The sequence below is a fragment of the Schistocerca nitens genome, chromosome 8 (genome assembly GCF_023898315.1).
Source record: "Schistocerca nitens isolate TAMUIC-IGC-003100 chromosome 8, iqSchNite1.1, whole genome shotgun sequence".
NCBI lineage: Eukaryota > Metazoa > Arthropoda > Insecta > Orthoptera > Acrididae > Schistocerca > Schistocerca nitens.
The window spans coordinates 96,916,223-96,930,221 of NC_064621.1; the positions used below are offsets into that span (position 1 = coordinate 96,916,223).

The following is a 13,999-nucleotide window of genomic DNA, read 5'->3' on the forward strand; positions in this document are numbered from 1 at the left end:
GGTACCCAATCAATGTGCACAATCCCTTTGATGTCAAAAAAAAAAAACAATCATCATTGCCTTGAATTTCGATTTTGACATTCGTGCTTTTTTTTGTCGTGGAGAACCAGGAGTTTTCCAATGCATCGATTGGCGTTTAGTTTCGGGATCGTAAGTAAAAAACCACGATTCATCGCAAGTAATAACATTTTGTAAGAAGGTGGGATCACTTTCAATGTTTTCCAGGAGGTCAGAACAAATCATTCTTCGGCGTTCCTTCTGTTCAATTGTGAGACACTTTGGAACCATTTTTGAACACACTTTGTTCATGTTGAAACTTTCATGAAGAATCTGCCTAACACTTTCCTTGTCAACTCCTGTTAACTCAGACACTGCTCTGATTGTTAAACGGCGATCTTGTCGAACTAGTTTACCGATTTTTTCAATGTTTGCATCAGTTTTTGCTGACAATGGTCTGCCAGTGCGAGTGTCATCACTGGTGTCTTCGCGGCCATCTTTAAATCGTTTAAACCACTCAAACACTTGTGTTCGCGATAAACAATCATCGCCGTACACTTGTTGTAACATTACAAACGTTTCACTTGCAGATTTTCCTAGTTTGAAACAAAATTTGATGTTAACACGCTGTTCTTTCTGTACACTCAACATTTTCCGACGCACAGACAAAACGTCAACTACTTAAAACAGACGCCACGGGCAGACTGAGTGCAGGAGGCAGATGAAACTCGAGCAGTAGGCGGAGCGAGAGTCACGTGACAGGCCACGCGACTTTCAGCCTTATTGCATTCGTTTTATTGTTTCACCAGTACTAGTCCGGTTTTTTTCTAGCCACTCCTCGTACATCAAACCTGCGACATCGCTGCGGCCGGAGAAAGATCCTGCAAGAATGGGACCAACGACGACTGAAGACAATCATTCAACGTGACAGAAGTGCAACCCTTCCGCAAATTGTTGCAGATTTCAGTGGTAGGTCATCAACAAGCGGCAGCGTGCGAACCATTCTACGAAACGTCATCAATATGGGCTTCCGGAGCCGAAGGTTCACTCGTATGCCGTTGATGACTGCACGACACAAAGCTTTACGCCTCGCCTGGGCCCGCCAACAGTGACAATGGACTGATGGTAACTGGAAACATGCCGCCTAGTCGGACGAGTCTCGTAACAAATTGTATCGAGCGGATGGACGCGTACGGGTAAGGAGATAAGCTCATGAATCCATGGACCCTGCATGTGAGCAGTGGACTGGTGAAGCTGATGGAGACTCTGGAATGGTGTGGGGACGTGTCGAGTTGTATGGGACTCCTGATACGTCTAGATACGACTCTGACAGGTGACACGTACGTATGCATCCTGTCTGATCACCAGCACCCATTCATGTCCATTGTGCATTCCGGTGGAATTGGGCAATTCCAGAAGGACAATGTGACATTCCACACGTCCATAATTGCTACAGAGTGGCTCCAGAGACACTTTTCTGAGTTTAAACACTTACGCTCGTGACCGCTACGGTCGCAGGTTCGAATCCTGTCTCGGGCATGGATGTGTGTGATGTCCTTAGGTTAGTTAGATTTAACTAGTTCTAAGTTCTAGGGGACTGATGACCTCAGATGTTAAGTCCCATAGTGCTCAGAGCCATTTGAACCAACTTACGCTGGTCACCAAACACCCTCGAAGCACGAACATTATTGAGCATATCTGGGATGTCTTGCATCGTGGTGTTCAGAAGAGATCTCCACCCTGTCGTACTCTTGCGGATTTATGGACAGGCCTGCAGGGTCCCCGGTGTAAACTCCCTCCAGCACTACATCAGACATTAGTCGAGTCGATGCCACGTCGTGTTGCGTTACTTCTGCGTGCTCGCGGGGGCCCTGCACGATACTAGGCAGGTGTACCAGGTCCTTTGGCTCTTCATTTTGTAAACGAACAAATTGTATCCATGTATTAAATGATAACTTCCCAAAACAGAAAGCGTGTATCGGCGATTGTGCAAAACGTAGACAATACAGACGATAGGACACTATCGTAAGTTCTGGCCCAGCACACATTTCTAAATTGCCATATACAATACTTGCAGTGAATATTATAATTCAAACAAGATAATTCAATCCAAATAAATTATTTAGTTTTCTAAAAGTCAGAGACAGTCTAGACATTGTTTAGAAATAGAACCTTTGAAAGGACAACGAAAACAAGCAAATGAGGTCAGGCCTCCGCCTAATAGAACAAGATACAGCCCAACGATGAGCTTCTTGAAGGTAGTAAAATGTTAGGAAGAATAAACTCCGTCCGAAGAGGCCTCACAAGGGAACCTCCCCATCGCACCCCCCTCAGATTTAGTTATAAGTTGCCACAGTGGATAGACCTTGAAAAACTGAACACAGATCAATCGAGAAAACAGGAAGAAGTTTTGTGGAACTATGAAAAAATAAGCAAAATATACAAACTGAGTAGTCCATGCGCAAGATAGGCAACATCAAGTACCGACAGAATACAGGAGCGTCGTGGTCCCATGGTTAGCGTGAGCAGCTGCGGAACTAAAGGTTCTTGGTTCAAGTCTTCCTTCGAGCAAAAAGTTTAATTCTTTATTTTCAGACAATTATCAAAGTTCAGGCACTCACACATAATCAACTTCGCTCTCCAAAATTCCAGGACATGTTCAGATTTGCTTGGACATATGCAGGATTTGACGGTCTACACACGGAAAAATTTGAAAACGTAGAAAACATATGTTTTGACAGAGCACAGGGAAAAGTCTGCGAGTGTGAGACTTTTGGATTGATTTGATGCAGTTTAAGTGACAAACTCTTATGTTTTCATCACTATTTTGGGAGTAATTATCACATCCACAAGAAAACATAATCGGGCAACGTGGAAGAATCTTTTTACCCATTCGCCAAGTGTACAAGTTAGGTGGGTCGACAACATATTCCTGTCATGTGACGCACATGCCGTCACCAGTGTTGTATAGAATATATCAGACGTGTTTTCCTGTGGAGGAATCGGTTGACCTATGACCTTACGATCAAAAGTTTTCGGTTCCCATTTGAGAGGCACGTCCTTTCGTCAACTAATCACACGGTTTTGCGGTGCGGCCGCAAAACACAAACTTATTACAGTGAACAGACACGTCAATGAACGTATGGATGGATCATAACTTTGCTAAAATGAAGAAAAATTTTTGGCTTGAGGGGAGACTTGAACCAAGGACCTCTCGTTCCGTAGCTGATCACGCTAACCACGGGACCACGGCGCTCCTAGTCTCGGAATGTCCATGATGTTGCATATCTTCGCGTGGACTACTCAGTTTGTATATTTTGCTTATTTTTTTATAGTTCCACACAACTTCTTCCTGTTTTCTCGATTGATCTGTGTTCAGTTTTTCAAGGCCTATCCAGTGTGCCAACTTATAACTAAATCTGAGGGGGGTGCGATCGGGAGGTTCCCTTGTCAGAAGGCCCAACAGTGACGACCGACCGCCTTATGACCTCACGCGACAGGCGTCAGTGGATGCAGATATAGAAGGGTATGTGGTGAGCACACCTCTCTCCCGGCCGTTGTCAGTTTTCGTGAGCGGAGCCGCTACTTCTCAATCAGTTAGCTCGTCAGTTGACCTCACAAGGGCTGAGCGCATCCCACTTGCCAACAGCACTCGGCAGAGCCAGACGGTCACCCATCCAAGTGTTAGCCGAGCCCGGCAGCACTTAACTTCGGTGATCTGACGGCAACCGGTGTCACCACTGCGGTAAGGCCGTCGGTCGCTACACAGGATATTAGGGTAAATATAGAGAGAGTGCTTGGTGGAAATACAGGGGTTGGACGAAAATAAGAAAACAACGTGAGAAGTATGTGCTTCAACAGAAATGCAGGCTCTAGCCAAGTCCGGAAGTTGCGCCGCTGTATTTTACCACTAACGGCAGTCGTACAATGTCCTCAATGCGTTGCAAGCGTCAGTCGTTATTAAAACAGTATTCTGTGTAGTTGTGAGTGCATTATGTCGGAGCTAAGTGAGTTAGAACGCGGGTAAATTTCTGGTGTCCGTATGGTGGGTGCATCCGTAATAAAGGTAGGCGAAGTGTTTGGTGTTTTAAGAGGCATCGTATGGAAGATTTGTACCGCATACACGGGAAGCAAAGAAACTTCACTCGCTAAGTCACAATATGCGTTTAGTAACTGTAGCAGGCGGTCATTGAACGGGATTGTGATGAAAAATAAGAGGAGGACAGCTGCAGGAGTCACTGCTGAGTTGAATGTCACGCTCATGAACTTTGTCACACCAAAACGACACAAAAGGAGCTCCATAAGTTGGGAACTCCAAAACCACATATCAGTGCTGCAGATAACCGCAACAGGAAGACGGAGCAATGGAAGAAAGCCATTTCGTCGGGTAAGTCTTGTTTCAGACTATTAACAACTTCTGGCTGAATTTACGTCAAGCGTACACCGTCCCAAGCCTGTGATGCAGACCGCATCATGCCGAGAGCAGAATATGGCGTGGCTCTTGTGATGATTTGGGCAGCCATAACGTGGTATTCCATGGGCCCCGTCGTTACTGAACTAGGTCACGTTACTGTTAAGGATGGTGTAACCATTTTATTTAATAAGGCCCATCACATGATACAATGTTTCTTCCCCCGTGCTAATGTTGTGTCACAAGGCAGCCGAGCCGCTATTCATGCAGCTCACATAATCCAGGACTGGTTTTGTGAGCATGAGATCGGTTTGTCGCAGCCCTCCCGGCCATCATTGTCACCAGATCTCCTTATCATTAAGCATTTATGGCCAACATTGGAGAAATAGCTATCCACCTCCATCATCATTTCTGAAGCAGCCACTATTCTGGAGTAAGGATGGTATAGAATACCCTTGAAAACTATACAGGACCTGTATTTATCCATACCGTGATCACTGGAAGCTGGATTGAATGCCGACGGTTTTTCTGCACTATATTAGGCATGGTGATGTGTTATACTTTCGTTCTTTTCACGTTTTTGTCAACGTCTTTCATGAATGTGCTACAATGAAGATAATTATAGCAGGAATGTATAGGAAATACCTTGGTCCTGAATGTAAGGTATTTGGAAAACAATCATTGGGAGAGAGGGTTCAGTTTTGCCGGATATAAACATACCCACCACTGGCAGAAACTTCAGTGATAACGAGAATAATAAGAATAGTAGCAGATGCTGCATACGTTATATTTTGTGGAGAAGAGGAACCAGTCTGTCTTCCAGCCCATGTTAGATTATTCTAGCTGAACTTGAAACAGGCAGTGATTCAATGGAAATAAACGCTACTGTAATCACGGTTTTTCTGCACAATATTAGGCATGGTGATGTGTTGTGCTTTCGTTCTTTTCACGTTTTTGTCAACGTCTTGCATGAATGTGTTACAATGAAAATAATTATAGCAGGAATGTAATCACGGCCCTAAGCAGATTCAGAAGAGGTGGGTTGCAGTAAGTACTGGGAGATGAAGAAGCTTGCACAGGATAGGGTAGCATGGAGAGCTGCATCAAACCAGTCTCAGGACTGAAGACCACAACAACAAAAACAATCACGGCCAGCGAAGCAGTCTCGCAACTGAGGTGACTGCCATGTCACCGCACTTTGTACTGGGCTGTCGGCGGTACAGCCAGCATGTGCACCGTGGGGAAAACTCGCGACGCTGTTGGATTTAGTCACGACCAAACCGTGAGTGCGCAACATACGAGCCACTCTCTCTCAGAGGTTAAACAGGCAGTCAGAGTTTCAAGTACCACCACATCAAGACTGTATCGCTAGTTGGGAGGTTTGGGAGGAACTGCGGCTGACAATCATTTGTTGAGCTGATGACAGGCATCCCTGTTCACTATTGCAGGATGTGTCAGTAGAGTTTTGAAACTACCGAAGGCTATAGTAGACTCTCGTAGGGCAGTCTACACTCTGGTAGTTTTCCTAGTAGCTTCGGTCAGTTAAAATCGTAGCCGCATCACCTGTACGCTAGGTATGTTGTATACCAGTTGGGTGTTACCTCATCTGGATCGCTCTGTCTCCATATGCAGTTAGTGTCTTACTAGGTTCCCCTAGAAAACCGAGCAAGGTGGAGCAGATGTTGGCCCACTGGACTCGCATTCGGGAGGACGACGGTTCAAACGCGCGTGTGGCCATACTGATTTAGGTTTTCTGAGATTTTCCTAAATCGCTTCAGGAAAACGCCGGGATGGTTACTTTGGAAGGGCACGGCCGACTTCCTTCCCCATCCTCCCCTAATCAGATGAGACGGATGACCTCGCTGTTTGGTGCCTTCCCTCAAATCAATCGACCAACCAATCGCCTAGCAGCCGGTCGTGGTGAAACATCTAGAAACAGTGAGTATATATAAAGGGTCTCGTTACATACAGAATATTTTTGTTCTAAATTGTTATCCTCCGGTATGTTACTCAGGAATGAACAATATTTATAGCAAAATCGAAAATGTCAATCTTTCATTGAGGTTTTATTCGAAAATTGGTGATTTGTAACGTAAAACAGAGGGATCTTGCAGTAAAAATATGTATAAAAAACGGATTGATCATATAGCGGTAGAAAACGTAGTTTTTTCTCAAAAAGAGGCAAAATTAAAAAGAAATCGCAAAATAAAACATATCAAACATCGCTTCAATACTTCCTCGACCTTATATAAAAGTCGTTTCTCGTATTTCTAAACAACTTTCGCACTTATGAATAATAACAGGAAACGTTTGCGTCTGATAATGGTGAAGGACGTTCAATGGAGTACAGAACGCAATAATTAAAAAATGGTTCAAATGGCTCTAAGCACGATGGGACTTAACATCTGAAGTCATCAGTCCCATAGACTTAGAATTACTAACTAACGTAAGTACATCACACACACCCATGCCCAAGGCAGGATTCGAACATGCGACCGCAGCAGGCGTGCGGTTCTGGACTGAAGCGCGTAGAACCGCTTGGCCACAGCGGCCGACCACAATAATTACATAGATTTTTTTATGTTTGTGCATGTAAACTGCACTTGCATCGAAAGTAATTGCTTTGGTTACATAAAAACGGAAATGTTAGTGTTCAACTAATTTGTGTTACTTTTAAGATGCAGTTTTTAAGGGGATAAAATACACAACAGACCAACGCTGAACGGTGTGTGGCTCTAATTATGTGCAAAACAAACAAACAAAAAACAATGAGAAGTCATCAGCTACCATTTTCTTTCCCACACACTCATTTATGTTTCTTTCCTCCAAATGCTGCCAATACTACTGGTTGGGGGTTGTTTTGGGGGAAGAGACCAAACTGCGAGGTCATCGGTCTCATCGGTTTAGGGAAGGACGGGGAAGGAAGTCGGCCGTGCCCTTTCAAAGGAACCATCCTGGCATTTGCCTGGAGCGATTTAGGGAAATCACGGAAAACCTAAATCAGCATGGCCGGAAGCGGGATTGAACCGCCGTCGTCCAGAATGCGAATCCAATGTGCTAACCACTGCGCCACCTCTCTCGGTTCGCCAATACTACTGGTAATCATTCCATTTACTACGTCATTTAGATACCACACCAAAACTACTGAACTGTAATTCTGGTAGAGTGCAAGTCTACCAATCAGGCAGTGTACGTATTGCGGTACGTAAAATTAGACGTTGATTGAAAGCTCGTCAGAAGCGTCCAGTGAGCTGTCATAGGTCGAGACCACTACGGGATACACAAGACATCGTTCCAGGCTTCCAGTTCTGATAACGGACGACAGGAATTAAGATAAGCGGAGGCGGAACGTCAATTGCACGGTCGAAGCGTGCACAGCACACCACAGTGGTAGACCTTGAGGATTCTCGCTAAGAGCGCTGGCCGAGTCCACCCCGCTGTTCTGTAGGGGCGGCCAACTCAGCTGGCCGTGGGCCTTGGACTTGCACGCTTCGAGCGTTCTCGCTGCCGTCTCTTCACTACGTACTGCATGTCACCGCAATCTCTGCGCACTCAAATGGAGCAAAAGTTCTTCAAAATCAGGCACATGTTATTACATGCAATGCTGTGGTTTTTTTGTCAAATCAAGCGAACTAGGAAGCAAAAAGCTCGTTAGAAATCATGCTTGAGAAGCTGCAGCAACCTCTGAGAAATGAGAATAATGGAGAAGGAGGAGAGCACAGCTACAAGTAGTGCCTGAGGCCTCACTGCTTCGGAAAGCCGCCAAAGAAGGAGACGGAAATCTGATTTTTGGATAATATTGTCCATTAGAATACTAGAGAACGAAGACACAGTTTCCACATAACATTTTTTTAGTTTACACTAGTTGCCCACAAACCCCTATTTTTTTAGGAATCATAACCCAATTTGTAAAGCAGCTTCTGTTTTTCATGCTTCTCAATGTTTACAGTTTCGTGCTTCACGTGAGCCAGCGTACCAGTAATACAAATATACAACATATCGAATCTGTGGGTTTGTCTAAAGTGTTGGGAAACGTTGCTGTTAGGTTCGTATAGTATCTTACACGCACAACTGTATAGACGCTGAATGTGAGCAGTTTCCGCCTACTCTTTAACATTTACCTTACGGTGTCGTGGACGTACAACGGCCTTCAGGTGACTTTTCAATCGAACGCTCGCAGCGGAAATACAGGGAGGGACGTTGAAGCAGCGCTGCGTTTTGAACACGCGGACTGAGAAAGCGCTCCGCGGTCTGCTAAAAGCGGCAGCGGCGGCGGCGGATCACTGTGTCGGCTCACGCGATCAACGGCGGCCGTCTCGAGGGGCGTCGGAATCAGGGCGGCATTGTCTTCGCTTCCGCAGCTCTGCGCCAGAGTCGCCGCGACTACCGCCAGGTGACAGCGGGCGCTGCTGCAGCCCAGCCACTGCAAGCTGAGGCTGCGACACACGTAGCTGCGGGCTTGACAGACACGCACGTACAAGTTTCTCTGTGCGGCTGATCCCGGCGGAGGTTCGAATCCTCCCTCGGGCATGTGTGTGTGTGTGTTTGTCCTTAGGATAATCTAGGTTAAGTAGTGTGTAAGATTTCACACACATTTGAACATTATTGCAAGATTCTCTGTACAAGAATGCACCAATCCCCTTCGCCTTCACACAGTCCAAACATGCTCGTACAGGCATCAGCTTCTGCTTCGAATACTCCGTCCGTCCAAAACGTTTTGACACTGATTTTCATACTGGTATATAACCGACATCAGCGCAGCAACTATGGTGGAAAGTTGAACTAGCAACTAGCAGCTGTAAAGAACAGATGCGCATACGATCAGTCACTTGTGAGGAGCTTGTGTTAAGCAGTGGTCGTGCGGACTATAGTGTGCCAACAGTATATGCCACAAATCAAAATCGAACACCATGAGTAAATCAAATATTCAAGACCTTATACAGAATGTTTTGGGGAAGAGAGAAGTGTATGCGAAGTTTGTTTTGCAGTCCTTGTCTCCCTAACAATAATAACAACGACGCGTTATACCTGCCGCGAGTTGTTTGAAATCCAAAACGCTGACAATTCTTACGAGAAAAATGTAAAGATACGAACTTACCAAAAAATGGCGGAGTGCAGAAATTCACATGAAGGGCCAACACTTTGACGATATAACCGACATTCAAGCTAATGTGAAGTGCGAGTTGAATAAAATCCCAAAGAAGAATTTTTCTGACACTTTCTCATCCAGAATGAGATTTTCACTCTGCAGTGGAGTGTGCGCTGATACGAAACTTCCTGACAGATTAAAACTGTGTGCCCCGGATCGAGACTCGAACTCGGGACCTTTACCTTTCGCGGCAAGTGCTCTACCAACTCCAATTGAAGCTGTGACGATGGGTCGTAAGTCGTGCTCGGGTAGCTCAGATGGTAGAGCACAATCTGTCAGAAATTTTCTCATCTTTTATAAATGTTAAGCGCGTCGTATTCGAGAGGGCGACACTACGCTGAACACAGTAAGCATTAAAACCACTGTCTTAACCTTCTTCTAATTCTATTAATCCATTCTCGAAACTTTTTGGACTGATGGTGAGTTCAAAAGTCGGCGATTTGCCCATTTTTGCCAGCTTTGCCATTGCGGCGCGAACGTCTCTCTCTCTGTGAGTGTGTTTCAGATCAGGTGTTTTCCTGTGTAACGTATAAAATAAACGATATGGCTGTTAATTTAGTGAAGTAAGAGTAGGAAATGTTACTTTAGAAATGAACGAAAGGATTATTAATTTAGATAGATAAGCATAAGAAATATTATTCTTTCAAGGGAGTATGAACACAGTTTACTGAGTTAATTTCCAAGTGTGATAACATGAGGTTGTATAAAATGTGTCAATGAATCATACATCTTCTCATTTCGCGTTAACGGAGACTCGTTTAATACGTGACGACATGACGATAATACAGTGACACATTTTATACTACTTCATGATGTTCAGGATGCATAATTGGAATTGTTATGTATCCTTGATGAAGCTGTTAGTGGATCAACCACAATCGTGCTCAACTGCCGAAACCGGTAAAGTAAACATTGCGGTTATTAAGCAATTATTACGTAATAAATTAGTACCACTTGACAATACACCAATAATAAAAGCCTTACAAACTTTCGCCTCGAGTCCACCCTTTCGAGGGATAGATTTCACAATTCAGATCAGCTGTACAACAGCTGTTCTGTCCATGCAGTCTATCCTTGTATTTCTGAGAATGTCTAAAACGATGTTCCTGTTAACATAGTCAAACATTTTCTAGTTGTCTACGAAACTTATCGTAGTTTTTTAATCGAAGGTCAATTTTCTCTCAATGACTTGACGTGTGACAAGCGAGAAATGGAAAAGAATTACGCTTTAATTCGTCCTAGCGGTAGTTTAAAGTGTCCTTGATAGGCTCTTCATTCTATAATTTTCAAATATCTTAGCATTTGTGGGCTTGAGTATTGGGTATGATTGTCATGTGTGTCTGTCCAATGAGGAGCAATTTTTTTATCAGTTCTGTTAATTTCTTGTAACAGAATCTACCCAAAAATGGAATTTTTCCGGAATGGCGTGAGGTATTGCAATCTTAAAATGTACAGTACTATCAAAATCGCATCACAGAACCGCTTATCTACTGAGCTTGCATTACTTTGTTGTTTAACTACTATTCCCTGCGAAAAACCTATGCATCGTCATCTGTTTTCAGCACCTTCTCCATCGCATAGGATTCCTTCACCTGTATGTAATCCTTCTCGACTGCAAAATTTCGACCTGTTTCTTCTATTTTCGTAGTGAAATACACTCCTGGAAATGGAAAAAAGAACACATTGACACCGGTGTGTCAGACCCACCATACTTGCTCCGGACGCTGCGAGAGGGCTGTACAAGCAATGATCACACGCATGGCACAGCGGACACACCAGGAACCGCGGTGTTGGCCGTCGAATGGCGCTAGCTGCGCAGCATTTGTGCACCGCCGCCGTCAGTGTCAGCCAGTTTGCCGTGGCATACGGAGCTCCATCGCAGTCTTTAACACTGGTAGCATGCCGCGACAGCGTGGACGTGAACAGTATGTGCAGTTGACGGACTTTGAGCGAGGGCGTATAGTGGGCATGCGGGAGGCCGGGAGGACGTACCGCCGAATTGCTCAACACGTGGGGCATGAGGTCTCCACAGTACATCGATGTTGTCGCCAGTGGTCGGCGGAAGGTGCACGTGCCCGTCGACCTGGGACCGGACCGGACCGCAGCGACGCACGGATGCACGCCAAGACCGTAGGATCCTACGCAGTGCCGTAGGGGACCGCACCGCCACTTCCCAGCAAATTAGGGACACTGTTGCTCCTGGGGTATCGGCGAGGACCATTCGCAACCGTCTCCATGAAGCTGGGCTACGGTCCCGCACACCGTTAGGCCGTCTTCCGCTCACGCCCCAACATCGTGCAGCCCGCCTCCAGTGGTGTCGCGACAGGCGTGAATGGAGGGACGAATGGAGACGTGTCGTCTTCAGCGATGAGAGTCGCTTCTGCCTTGGTGCCAATGATGGTCGTATGCGTGTTTGGCGCCGTGCAGGTGAGCGCCACAATCAGGACTGCATACGACCGAGGCACACAGTGCCAACACCTGGCATCATGGTGTGGGGAGCGATCTCCTACACTGGCCGTACACCACTGGTGATCGTCTAGGGGACACTGAATAGTGCACGGTACATCCAAACCGTCATCGAACCCATCGTTCTACCATTCCTAGACCGGCAAGGGAACTTGCTGTTCCAACAGGATAATGCACGTCCGCATGTATCCCGTGCCACCCAACGTGCTCTAGAAGGTGTAAGTCAACTACCCTGGCCAGCAAGATCTCCGGATCTGTCCCCCATTGAGCATGTTTGGGACTGGATGAAGCGTCGTCTCACGCGGTCTGCACGTCCAGCACGAACGCTGGTCCAACTGAGGCGCCAGGTGGAAATGGCATGACAAGCCGTTCCACAGGACTACATCCAGCATCTCTACGATCGTCTCCATGGGAGAATAGCAGCCTGCATTGCTGCGAAAGGTGGATATACACTGTACTAGTGCCGACATTGTGCATGCTCTGTTGCCTGTGTCTATGTGCCTGTGGTTCTGTCAGTGTGATCATGTGATGTATCTGACCCCAGGAATGTGTCAATAAAGTTTCCCCTTCCTGGGACAATGAATTCACGGTGTTCTTATTTCAATTTCCAGGAGTGTAGTTACACACCTGTAAACTCCAGATTATTTAAAGTATCAAACTCTCATATCTGCAACAGCTTAAACGCCTAAGTACTTTAAAAATAAGTTAATGTGTTAAATATTTCACGTTGACTATGTAAGCAAGAAGTAGTTTGGAAAAAAATTGAAACTGGGTTTAAAGTTTGCTGAAAGTCGCTAAGTGCTGTCATTACCAGGCACTGACTGCGTATAGCCTAAGTAATTTGTCTGGGTAATTTACACTCCCTTTCATACAGCTGCTTGTTTTTCACACATTTTAAAACTATGGCGTCATATCTTCTGAACTGTGTGTCGTACAATGGTATGATCTTGCATTTCAACTTAGTGGTAATGTGGATACTGTCTGATAAATTTATTGCGAATACTATTAATAGTAAAGAAGCACTAAATTAAGACATTATGCCTGATGTGGCGTTTCCAGTCGGTGAACAGCGCAACATTCGTAAGCGTTAAAACTTTTTCATTTTACGGCAGTTGTCAGAGAGAAAAAGTTTCGTAAAGGTTTGAAATCAGATATAAAGTTTGTTGGATATCTTCCTCAAATACTGGATGAATATGGTCTGGGTACTTTGAATTCCACGGATTGACTGGCGTCAAGACATATACACAGTTTGTAACTCTAACACTTACCGGACTATGTTAAGCCATTACCGTAAATTTATACCCCTTAATGAGAAGATTATGATAGATTCTAAATTGCTAAATTCGGGCGATAATTATGTGAAACATTTAAAATTGAACGCTTAAAGAAGCCGTTAGAAAGGCTGCCCTCAACTGAGACTGCGTCACTGGGCATCGGGTTATCGTAATATGGATTCACAACGATAGCCAGAGATTACTTGCGAACGAGTGTGAAAGTCGCATTGTGCGGAGTTTTTACATTTACTTTACTGACAGCCCAGTCACTGCCAAATGTTCGCAGGTTTTCGTGCTGTAACATGGAGCTTTGAAATGTAGAAGGGGAAAGATCGATAGTTTAGTTACACTTTGCAGCAACTTAGCCGGTTCCGGAGTTTCTCGCAGTGACCAGAGGAAGCCTTAAAAATTACGGAATGCGTAACGGACGCCAGGTGATAACTTTCGCACCCGGACGTTTCTGAGTTAACTTCCAGCTAACTGAGCAGTGTGATACAAAGGACAAAGAGGTTCCGCTAAGAAAAAGCTCTGATATACACGCGGTGCAGAATTTTCCGCCCCACTACATGCAAGAGTTTCGTCCGTCTTCATTATATCTGCAACAAACTTTCACCAGCTTGTAAGTTCCACAACATAGACAGTTTCTTCTGTTGTTGTTATTTAGATCGTGGCACACAAGTCAATGATACGATCAAACTTTCA

The 13,999-nt window shown here is 45.1% G+C and overlaps 1 protein-coding gene across 1 annotated transcript in view; it reads right to left on the reverse strand.

The window, feature by feature from the left end:
• LOC126198830 (prothoracicostatic peptide-like) overlaps window positions 1-13,999 on the reverse strand; it is a 643,132-nt gene that overhangs the window by 404,014 nt on the left and 225,119 nt on the right. The window lies entirely within an intron of this gene.